This window comes from Amblyomma mixtum, chromosome 2 (genome assembly GCF_055824585.1).
Source record: "Amblyomma mixtum isolate Tamu chromosome 2, ASM5582458v1, whole genome shotgun sequence".
NCBI classification, from domain to species: domain Eukaryota; kingdom Metazoa; phylum Arthropoda; class Arachnida; order Ixodida; family Ixodidae; genus Amblyomma; species Amblyomma mixtum.
Window position 1 is genome coordinate 287,231,076 of NC_143013.1, and position 11,141 is coordinate 287,242,216.

The following is an 11,141-nucleotide window of genomic DNA, read 5'->3' on the forward strand; positions in this document are numbered from 1 at the left end:
GCAATTAATGATCTTTAGGGAAGCCAGAAGGGCCCAACTATACGAGTGAGAATGAAACCATGCAGTCTGGTCACTTTTGGCGGAGACGGTACCTCTCGCACACTGTGAACCGTTGTCAAAATGTTTTAGGGGAATCCCACAACAGTTGTATTGTTTTGCCGCAGCACCTCAGAGCCTGTGCACCTTAGCACTGCTGCTCCTCTGCACTGGGACAAACCGTTACACTATTGCTCCGTTACACTGTTGTGCCAGCTAGGCGTACCGTTCGCCTGTCCGCCTTAAAACAGTGTACAGTCTCCTTTGCCACAGAGACAGGCGCTTTATATGTCGCAATGGACCAAACCTTCATCACCCGCCATGGAAGCCTAGCTGTATAAAGTCCTTGTGCAGCGCTTGTGTCTGTGTGTTCTCTCTTCTTGGTCCCGTCTACTGCGCTGTTTTTACGCAAAGAATGTACCAACTAGCTCGGCTTATTCCTCTCTTGGAGTTCTTATGCGCTGGTTCCCAACATACATGGGAAGAATTAGCGATCAAAAGCGATGGATGTGCTTCTTGTGGTTGTCATTAATGGGTAATGGGTTGAGGCAGCGTAAGTTTCGCCCCTTATTCGCCGCTGCACGTGAAGTCACGTTCTTTGCTTCCGTCATTCATCCTCTTATTTCTTCTCTTCCAGCCGACCGGCCGACCGCGATGATCGCCATACATGTTCACCATTTCACTGTCCTGTTTTCCGTTCAATTATTAAAGCGTATGTGTCTCTGTCTGATCATCATAATACTTCTCGGTTATTTTGTGTTCGGCATCGGCTGTCGCGTAGACTTACGAAGTACATTGGCATCAACAGTGCATAACAATTGTATTTCCTCTACTATAAACCAAGCTTAACTGTATAATGAGGGCATAATCGAAGTCCATGAGAGGCGCGAACCATATCTGAAAAACGAAATCCTCTTCAAATGCATTCTTTAATGCTCTCTCAGCGGCCTGCGTCTTTTTGTATATATTATTTGCATCCGGGACAGGCGGTTGGTTTTGTGTTCAAGTTATAGATGCAACTCTTGTCCTGCATATGCGTCTTTACGCGCGATTCAAAACCTACTCATGATTATTCAGGCCGCACATGATGTTCTCAGCAAGAAAAACAGCCCCTCCTAAACTCAATTTCACCGGGCCACCGGCATGTAAACAAGAAACCGCGTTAGCGCCAGTGTTTTCGTGAAATAGCGCGCCGCCTTCCGTGGTTCGCCAGCTGCGGAGCCAAAATAGATCACAGCGAGTTTGCTGGCAAACTCGCCCGCCAAGCACTTCAGGTTTCTGCAAACGGGGAAAAGAAAGCAAAAAAATAAAAATGATGGAAGAGTTCTCGCGATATTCGGCAGCTTCTCCAGCAGAAACACGCATCTTTCGGTCGCTCGATCAGTTCTCCACTTAGAGGCCGTACTCAGCTTGTTCCACGAAAACTACACTTTGCAGCGCCAACAAACCGTTCCCGAACGGGGCGTCCCCCTTTAGGAGAAAAAAAAAAAAAATACGGAGGCCGTCCCGGAGAGGCGCGCTCGAAACTTCGAGCCACAGTAGTAAAAGACAGAAGAGAAAGTAATCATCTCCCTCACCGTACGCTCCTTAGAAGCGACGACCTTGGACGCGAAACGCCGCAGGAAAGCCACGGCAGAAGTTGTCGGTGAGCCGTCGGGGACGCGAAGGCGTGGAGGAGACTGCAGTCACATTGCACCGACGGCGGCCGCCTGACGTTCCCGCTTCGTCGTCGGACCCGCGCTAGGCCTAAACTCTCCCCGGCTGAAAGACGAGCAGTGGGGAATGTGCGCGCGCGCCCGTGCGCGCCTGCGAACCGCACAGCAGAAGCAAGCACTTCGACCAACGTGGTTCCAAACAAACACAACCACGGCGCCTGCGGCAGCGGCGGTGGCGTCGGCGGCAGCGTCGTCTGCTCTCACAAGTGGATCAGGGGTGCTCGCGTCGTCTGCTGCTCGCCGGGAAGTGGCGGTGCGTCCTGTCAGAAGCGGAGACGAGATCCGTGCGCGTTGGAGCGCGCTTCGCACAAAGCGTGCGAAGACCCGAGCTGCACAAAGAAAAACGAGGGCGTCGTCGTCTATCGACTCGTTCTGCTTCACAGACGAAGCCGCGGCGACGGCGGCGGTGGTGGGGGAGTTTCGGCAGTTTATTTGCACGCGTACGACGCTGGGTTTCGGGGCAGAGCCGCGCCGTCGACAGAGTTGGGCGCGCGCGCACACACATACCAGCATCGGTTCGCGGGCTCGGGACGAGCGTGTGGAGGATAGAGCCGGCGACGCCATCTGGTATTTCCGGCTCAAGTACGAACCTGAAGCGGTCCTTTCGAAATACTGACAAAACGGGCGGTGTCGCGAGGAGCTGGGACGAAAAAGAACACGGCGAAGGGACGGGAGCGGAAATTTATCAGTTATAGGGGCGTTATGGTCATGGCGCCTTTAAGGGACAGACCTTCGGGATAAAGGCCTTGGACGTACGATCTCGGGAGAGACCTCTTGTCCACGACCTTTTACAGCGTGTAAGCCATGGTTACCCTTAAGGACCAGCGGTTATCTTGCCTTCGCATGACATGCCCTGCCCAAGCCCACTTCTTCCGCTTGATTTCAACTAGGATGTCGCTAACCACGCTAACCCGCGTTTGTTCCCTCACCCACTCCGCCCGCTTCCGATCTCTTAACGTTACACCTATCATTTTTCTTTCCATAGCTCGCTGCGTCGTCCTTAACTTAAGCTGAACCCTCTTCGTTAGCCTCCACGTTTCTGACCCATAGGTGACTACCGGTAAGGTACTGCTGTTCTATACTTTTCTCTTGAAGGATAGTGGTAAATTGCCATTCATTATCTGAGAGAACCTGCCGTATGCGCTCCACCCCATTCTTATTCTTCTTGTTATTTCCCTCTCATGATCCGCATCAGCGGTCACTACCTGCCCTAAGTAGACATATTCCCTTACTACCTCCAGCATCTCGCTACGAATGGCGAAATGCTGTTCCCTTGCTAGACTATTGAACATTACTTTGGTTTTCTGCATGATAATTTGATCCTGCTTTGCAGTTCATGTCCTCAATGGCTTAGCAAGGCAATGTCATCAGCGAATCGCAGATTCTGAGGTATTCTCCATTAACTCTCATCCCCAACTGTTCCTAATTCAGGCCTCGGAATATCTCCTGTAAGAAGGTGGTGAACAGCATTGGCGAAATCGTGTCTCCCTGCCTGACACCTTTCCTTATTTTAATTTTATTGCTGACTTTATGGAGGAGTATGGTAGCTGCGCAGTCGTTATAGATATCTTCCAATTTTTGCACGTAACATTCTTCTACACCTTGATTCCGCAACGCCGGCATGACAGCTGAGGTTTGCACTGAGTCAAATGCTTTCTCATAATCAATGAAGGTTATATATAGCAGTCGGTTATATTCTGTGCATTTCTCTATCACCTGACTGATAACGCCAATGTGGTCTATTGTCGAATAACCTTTAAGAAGGCCTGCCTGATCATTTGGTTTATTGAAGTCTAAGGTTGTCCTGACCTCAGTGAATACTTTATAGACAATGGACAGGAAGCTGATCGGCCTGTAATTTTCAAGTCCTTGACGTCTCCTTTCTTATGAATTAAGACGATGTTAGCGTTCTTCGAAGCTTTTGGTACTCTCGAGGTCACAAGGCATTGCGTATACAGGGTGGCTAGTTTTTTTTGGCACAATCCCCCCTCCATCCTTCAACAAATCTGCTGTTACCTGATCCTCACCAGCTGATTTCCCCCTTTGCATTGCTCCTAAGGCTTCGTTTACTTCCTCTTTCATTACTGGCAGGATGTCCAATTGCTGAGGGCTACTGTCTCTCTCATGAGCGTTCTGACTGCATTGGCTACTGTATAGGCTTGTGTAGAACTGTTCGGCTATTTTAAATATCTTATCCATATTGCTAATGGCATTGCCCTCTCGGACCGCTTTTAGGCTGCCTCCGTTCTTTAGAGCATGCTCGATTCCCTCGTTATTTTAAACTTCCTTATGTCGGCTACCTCGCGCTTATTTATTAACTTTGACAGCTCTGATAGTTCTATTCTGTCTGTAGAGTTAGACGCCCCTATGATTTCGCGTTTCTTAATCAGATCTTTCGTCTCCTGAGATAGCTTGCCGGTATCCTGTCGAACCATCCTACAGCCTACTTCTACGCCGCACTCCGTAATGATAGCTGCGAGATTATCGTTCATTGTTTCAACATCACGGTCGTCTTCCTCAGTTAGAGCGGAATTACTGTTCTGGAACGAAATCCTGAATTCCTCGACTTTCCCTCTTACCGCTAACTCGTTAATGGGCTTCCGCTTCACTCGTGTCCTCCGTCCCTTCTTCAAATCTAATACGAGACCTTACCAGTCCGAGGTCCCTACAGCAGCAGACCTTACCGAGGACATCCACATCCTCTACGATGCCAAGGTGAGCACACAGTATGAAATCTATTTCAGTTTTACTCTCACCATTGGGGCTCTTCCACGTCCATTTCCTGTTTTCTCGTTTCCTGTTTTCTTGAAGGAGAGCGTAGCAGTGGGCGGCAGAAAGTTAGGTGCGCGGATGAGATTGAGAGGCTTGCGGGGATGGGGTGGCCACAACTGGCAAAGGACAGGGTTAATTGGAGAGACATGGGAGAGGCCTTTGCCCTGCAGTGGGCGGAGTCAGGCTGATGATGATGATAATGATGATGAAGCTATGGCTAGATCAAACACGGCACAAGGTGTCCGACCCTGCAGTTTCAAATTCGCATGCTCCGACAAATCCTGCATGTGCGAAAGTTGAAAATAAAAAGAAAAAAGGTGGTAAGGTTTTAACATGGTTAAATCGAGTAGACGTGCGAAAGCATGCGTTTAGCCCGGTTGGCTCATGGTTTTGCTTTGCAGGGTCGTGGGCACGTCTGGCGACGATATTGGACTCAGGTTAAGCTCTGATCGAGGTTAACCTGATTTGATCTGTTCGAGCCGCAGACGGAATTTGATGAATACGACGACAATGCACAGCTCGAGAGCGTGTCGCAGTTTAACACGAGTCCTGTTCGGCTGCGGCGATAGGTTATTGCATCATGCAACTTTTTTCAGCAGGCCCCAGAAACCTAAGCTCTTCTACCGCAAGTAGCGAGTAGCGGCGAGTAGGCGCTCTGTGTATTCTTCCTCCGATTTGCCCCGAACCAGGACATCACCGATATGAACGCGACTGCCCCGTAAACCCTTAATAATTTCACTCATAGCTTCTTGGAACACTTCAGGTGCTGATGCAATTCCGAAAGGCAGGCGCAGGAATCCAGGTACATATCCTGGAGATTTTCTCATTCAATGACAGCTGATGGGGCCCATAAGTTGCATCCAGCCTACTGAACACAGCTGCTCCAGCTGCCCCCAATTTTTTCTCGGCGCGGAAGTTCGTAGTGTTCACTTTTCAGGCAGCGGTTAAGATGTCTGGGACTCTCAAGCGGATGCGTTTATTTCTGACAATTAATGGGGGAACTGACCCAATCCGACGCCTCATCCAAAATGGCGACGATGCCTCCGGTTGCATTCGGTATAGCTCTTTGCGTAGGGGCTCTCGAAGTGCGCGCGGTACCCTCCTCGGAGGCATAATCGATGGGCCGGGAGTCGTCCTTGGGCATCATGTAGTATAGCGTCGGCGAATGCGACCAGTCCTTGCTTGACTTCGTTATTGTGCTACTTTGGATACGAGACTATAGTCTTGTATCCAAAGTAGCCCTTGTCTACAAGGGACGAAAAAAATTTGGAGGGTATGACGCGATAGCATAAGGGGTTCATCATCATCATCATCATCAGCCTGACTATGCCCACTGCACGGCAAAGGCCTCTCCCATGTCTCTCCAATTGACCCTGTCCTTTGCCAGCTGCGGCCACCCACAATTCCCATATGTGCAGAATTGGTCATTCTCTACTTTACATTCACAGATCCCTGGGAGTCCTCATATTGTGACGAAGACGAAGCTGGCAGTGGCGCGGGACGGAGCGCCCGCGCTAGGTCAGCGGCCATTAAATCATCTCATAGCCATCGTTCACCACGTCTCATTCTTCGGCTGGCCGCCGCGTAACAATACCACTCCTGGCGCTGTCGTGCGGCGCTTAAGCGATGTGCCACTGCCCTGCGATGGCAGGTGCTGCCATCGATGGGCCTTGTGCGACCCAGGTTGCTTTTCCCAACCGACCGATCATTAATTTAACTGCTACCTGTCACGGTGGGCAGTTTGCTTATAATACGGTGGGCGGGACGTGATGACGCCGGAATGTGACGTGACCTAGCTGGCCCACCTGCCTCCTATAGGTTGCTTCTCTGGGGATTTTTCGCTCATGGTCAACGACGCCGATGGCGCCGACGGCAACGCCGGATTTTCGCAGACAGACAGAGCGCAACCAGCCCCCCCCCCCCCCCTCCCGGAAGAGCGCGGGGAATTCAATAATGACATCTTGTTCAGCTGCCTCGAAGGAAGAGACTTTGTACCGCACCGAAAAACGGAAACCGAGCGGCCACCTCCATGGGCCATAGGATCCGCTAGCCACGCCTACGAGCGTCACGCATAGGCACGCCTGTCACGTGCCCTCTGCATTTCAGCTAGACAAAAAACACAAACAAATGTAGACAGGGGAAGAGAATTACCCCTAGAGACAGGGATTTCTAAGGGGCGGAGTCAAACCTAGGGAGGACTCGGATGGGTTGAACCGCACAAACAAAAAAGAAGGCTGTTCATTTACTCGTGTTACCCGGCTCGGTGTTACCCGGCTCGCAGTCGGGCGCTGAGAAAGGAGCACGTGACAGGCACGGCAACGTGCGAAACGCGCTTGCGTAGGCGCGGCTAGCGGTTCCCCCGGCCGCTCGGTGTCGCTTACGGCCAGTGCGGCTCCAGAATTCCTTGCGCTGCAGCGGCGACGAAAACGGCATTTTCGAAAATCCAAGAACTGTATGGATATCGCCTGCGGTGGCGTACAAACATCTCAACAAGTAAGAAGGCTAACTGTGATAGAAAGTCCACTATTTAATATTAGGTGGCCAGCCAGCTAGATAATAAGTCTTAGATTCATTCTGGTGCACATCACCGCTGACAATGCTTGCCGAAGAAAGCGATTTTCTAGCTCAAAAAGGCTACTTAAAAAAAATGCTGACAGTCTTAGGTGAAACGGCTTGCATAGGCACGGGGCCCTAGCTCACCCACCCACAAAGACAACCAGGACGAGGAAACCACGGATCTCGATCCGAACATCCCAATAGATGAAGTCCATGCAGTACTTTTTAACATAACACGCAGCACTCCACCACGACGAGACGGTGTCTAATACCGACTACGCAAAAATCTTGACGACAGTTCTCTGCAAGAACTAGCGAGCTTCAACAACCACTGCCTGGAGGGAACAATTCTACAAGAGTGGAGACATGCGTGCATAACACTAATATCTGAACCAGGTGAATAACCGGAGTTAACCCGACTGAGACCCATCTCCCACACACCCTGTGTAAGAGAGCTGTTTCAGAATGCCATCCGGAGCAGACAGCAACTCCACTTGGAGAAGCAGAAAGCGTCCTCGCAATCTCCCTCACTCCGTGTGTAGAGAAGCTGTCTGTGTATCCCATCCGGGAAGGAAGCGTTCTCGCGCACGATTTTTGGATTCCGGCAGGGTCTGACCACGGGGGACGTCCCTACACAAATCAAAGCAGAACTAATTTACAAAGTTAATGCGAAGCAGACAAAGGCAATCCCCGTTTTACATCTCAAAGGAGCTTCTAACAATGTAAATCACGACCTTATTTTAGATAACTTAGCCGAAGGACTTGCCATCACATTAGAGCCTTCCTCTAGAGTTGGACAGCCGCCATCGGAGTAGGAGATATCAGATCCAATCCCATCCCCCTCGCAAGGAACGGAGCACCCCAAAGGTAAGTTCTTTAGACCACGCTGCTCGACATTGCATATGCGTTATTTGTATACCCTGCTAGACGCTATCCCGGGAATACGACGCGCGCTCTACGCAGTTTATATCACTATCTGGACCACACACGGCTCGGATGGGGAGACTGAAGACGCACTGCAGAGAGCAGCGGGCTCTACACAGAACTATGCCCGAGCTGGAGGCCTAACATGCGCTTTGAAAAAGCGTGAACTGCTTAGTGTGAGAAAGTGCCGAAGGCGGACCGACCCTACGCCAAGCATGGAAATCAAAGGAGAACCGGTTAACGAAGTCAATAGCCCCTGGTTACTCCGACTACATGTGCCGGCGAATTTACATGACAAGAAGAGTAAGTAACCGCCGCCATGGTTTTAAAGAAATGGATGCCCTTCAGAGTATTCACGCCCTTGTTAGACATCTTACATGCCACGTTCCTTGCCATCGGCTAACACAAACGAAATCCAAGTAACTGAATATTTTCATCTCCACAACCGTGAAAATGGCAACCAGCAGATCGCTACAGTTACACATCCGCAATACAATCGACAAACTTATTGAAGCCCATCAAGTTAGCCAGCTGGAAAGAATAAAACGTGACCCTACGAGCAGACATGCACTGCAGCAGTTCGGGTACCTGACCTCCAGTCATGGATCCTGTGAATCTGAATGCACCCCGGAACTCGCAGTCAACTTCTCCGTTGCCCCAATACCGAGAAACAAGCATTCGCAATTCTACGAGGGAAAAAGGCAAGGGCAAAAACCGAGCTCCGTATCTATGGTAAAAAAAAAAAAAAGCATTTACACGGACGCCGCAACACAAGCTACGGCATTGATAGCGACGGCTGCGGTGGCTGAATGCAAGAGTGACGCAGCCATCACAGCCACAGTACGTATTGGAAATAGCAGAGAGGTAGCTAAAGAATGTGCCATAGCCCTGGCAATGCGCGAACAAGGGTTCCAGAACATTCAATAATTACCATTACTGACTCGAAACCTGCCCGTTGCAACTACGCGCAGGTACCGTCTTTGTCATATGTAACCAGGCTGCATAGTTTGCTTCTAGCTTGTATAGTGGAGCCCTTGTGGCTTTCGTAAAGATCAAATGTTGTTGGAAGGCAAGAAGACCCCCAGTCCTTACCTTTAACGACCATTTCAGGTTCAGGGAAGCTGTAAAGGCTCCACTGTACGAGCTAGAAGCAAACCATGCAGCCTGGTTACTTTTGACAAAGGCTGTACATACCTCCCCTATCGCGCATAGCGTCCTACATCGCACCCGTCACGATCCGAAAACCTACCTTGCCTGGACACCTGGGCATATGTTTCTCTTTTTCAGTGAGTGTTGATGTGGCAGCCCGAAGTCTCATCCTCCGGGCGTCAGTGGTAGGCCATTCCAAACCAGTGGTGGCAGAAGCCATCCCACTCACCCATTCGCACGTACTACGGCATTAGAAAGCAATAGCACAGCTCAATCCGTCATCCGCCTCCGCGTGCTGTCAGTGCGCACGCGCTGATTGGCCCCGCGCGGCTGGCATGCACACAGCTTACCGGCACTCTCAAGGTGGTCTGCGCACGCGCAGTGGCGCCCCACGGAAGCAAATCACGTTAGCGGATCGCGGACCGCAAAACACTATAACTCTATATGAATTCACAGGCGAGCAGACGACGGAGTGGATGGACCGGAAAATTCGAAACCACTCCTCCTCGCACTTCCCTCCCAGCGTCTCTTGGAGAGCGGTAGAGGTACCGCGCCCCAAAACTGCATCAGCAAAAAGGAAATGGACCCGCCGCGGTGGCTCAGTGGTAAGGCGCTTGTCTACCGAGCCGGAGTACCCGGATTCCAACCCGACCGCGGCGGCCGCGTTTCGATGGAGGCGAAACGCAAGAGACGCCCGAGTGCTCTGCGATGTCAGTGCACGTTAAAGATCCCCAGGTGGTCGAAATTATTCCGGAGACCTCCACTACGGCACGCCTTTCTCTCTTTCACTCCTACCTTCCTCCCTTCCCTTACGGCGCAGTTCAGGTGTCCGCCGAGATATGCGAGACAGATACTGCGCAATTTCCTTTCCTCAAAAACCAGCCTACCAACCAACCAAACACAAAGGAAATGGGAAGGCGACGACACCACGCCAACCGCACCAAAACCCAAATCGCGAGCTCATGGGTACGGTCCGGCTGCGTGCGTACGTATAGTTTCGGTTTCAAATCATAAAAAAGTAAAAGGAGAGAGCCCCCTCCCCGCGGTCGCACCACGTGACAGCGTGTAGGTACAGGGACTGACTCGGAGAGCGGAAAACGGGCGAGGGAGCGGCTTTATGAGCGCTTGGCTTGCGAAGGCTAGCTGCGTGACGTCATGCTCTTCCGGAGTTTTTTTTCCCTCCTCGCTTATGGCGAACAACACACCTCTAAATGAATGAGAAGCCTCACGGCAATTGGAAAGTATTCGTTGCGCTGCAGCGGCGATGAGAATAAAATTCTAAAAACTGATATGGATATTAATTATGGTGGGCTACAATCGTCTCAGTTAATGAGGAGCCTAACTCTAATCCTAAACTATTCAGTAAGTGAGCCAGCCTGCTATAGTTAGCACGTCTTGGCGGTATTCTCATACACTACACCGCTGTCAAATAGCAAAAAGCACTCGTATAGCTCACACTGTTTTTAAATATTGCGTACAAATATAGGTAAAAAAAAAAACGGTTGAGTGCAGGACTGACTAATTATGCAAATGTGACCGTTTTTTCATCGAAATTGATCTAACCAAGCCAAATAAGTGCACAGTCGTGTGTTGCTGACATTCTTGAAGTATGCAACGCAAGAAACAGGGATGACAACCTTTTTCACACCATTGTTTCTAAGCAATCATTCTCGGACTTTACGCGTCTTTTTCATACTTTTCGCAGAACCAAGGATATCCGAACAAAAGTTCACCATTTCTGTCACGAGTGATACCCCTGGGTAGCCTTTCTGACAGTAGCAGCCGACGTCCTTTGACTACGGTCATTTTCACAGCTCCGCTCGAAAAGTCGGTGGTGTGGTGGTCGCGCGAAATAGTGGCGCTGCAGTCGAGCTTCGCATTGAGCAGCGCGCATCGTCCGTGCTGCGTGCGCCGTTCCATGCAAATGTTTATAGTTTATGGGAGTTCAGCGTCCCAAAGCGACTCAGGCTATGAGGGACGCCGTAGTGA

General features: G+C 50.7%; 1 protein-coding gene across 1 annotated transcript in view; it reads right to left on the minus strand.

Moving 5' to 3' along the window:
• Positions 1-2,153, minus strand: part of Sarm (sterile alpha and armadillo motif) — a 158,354-nt gene extending 156,201 nt beyond the window's left edge. The window contains exon 1 of the mRNA XM_089574314.1: positions 1,614-2,153. The gene's annotated coding sequence lies outside the window, so the exon portion shown is untranslated. The remainder of the gene's footprint in view (positions 1-1,613) is intronic.
• Between the last annotated feature and the right edge of the window lie 8,988 nt (positions 2,154-11,141).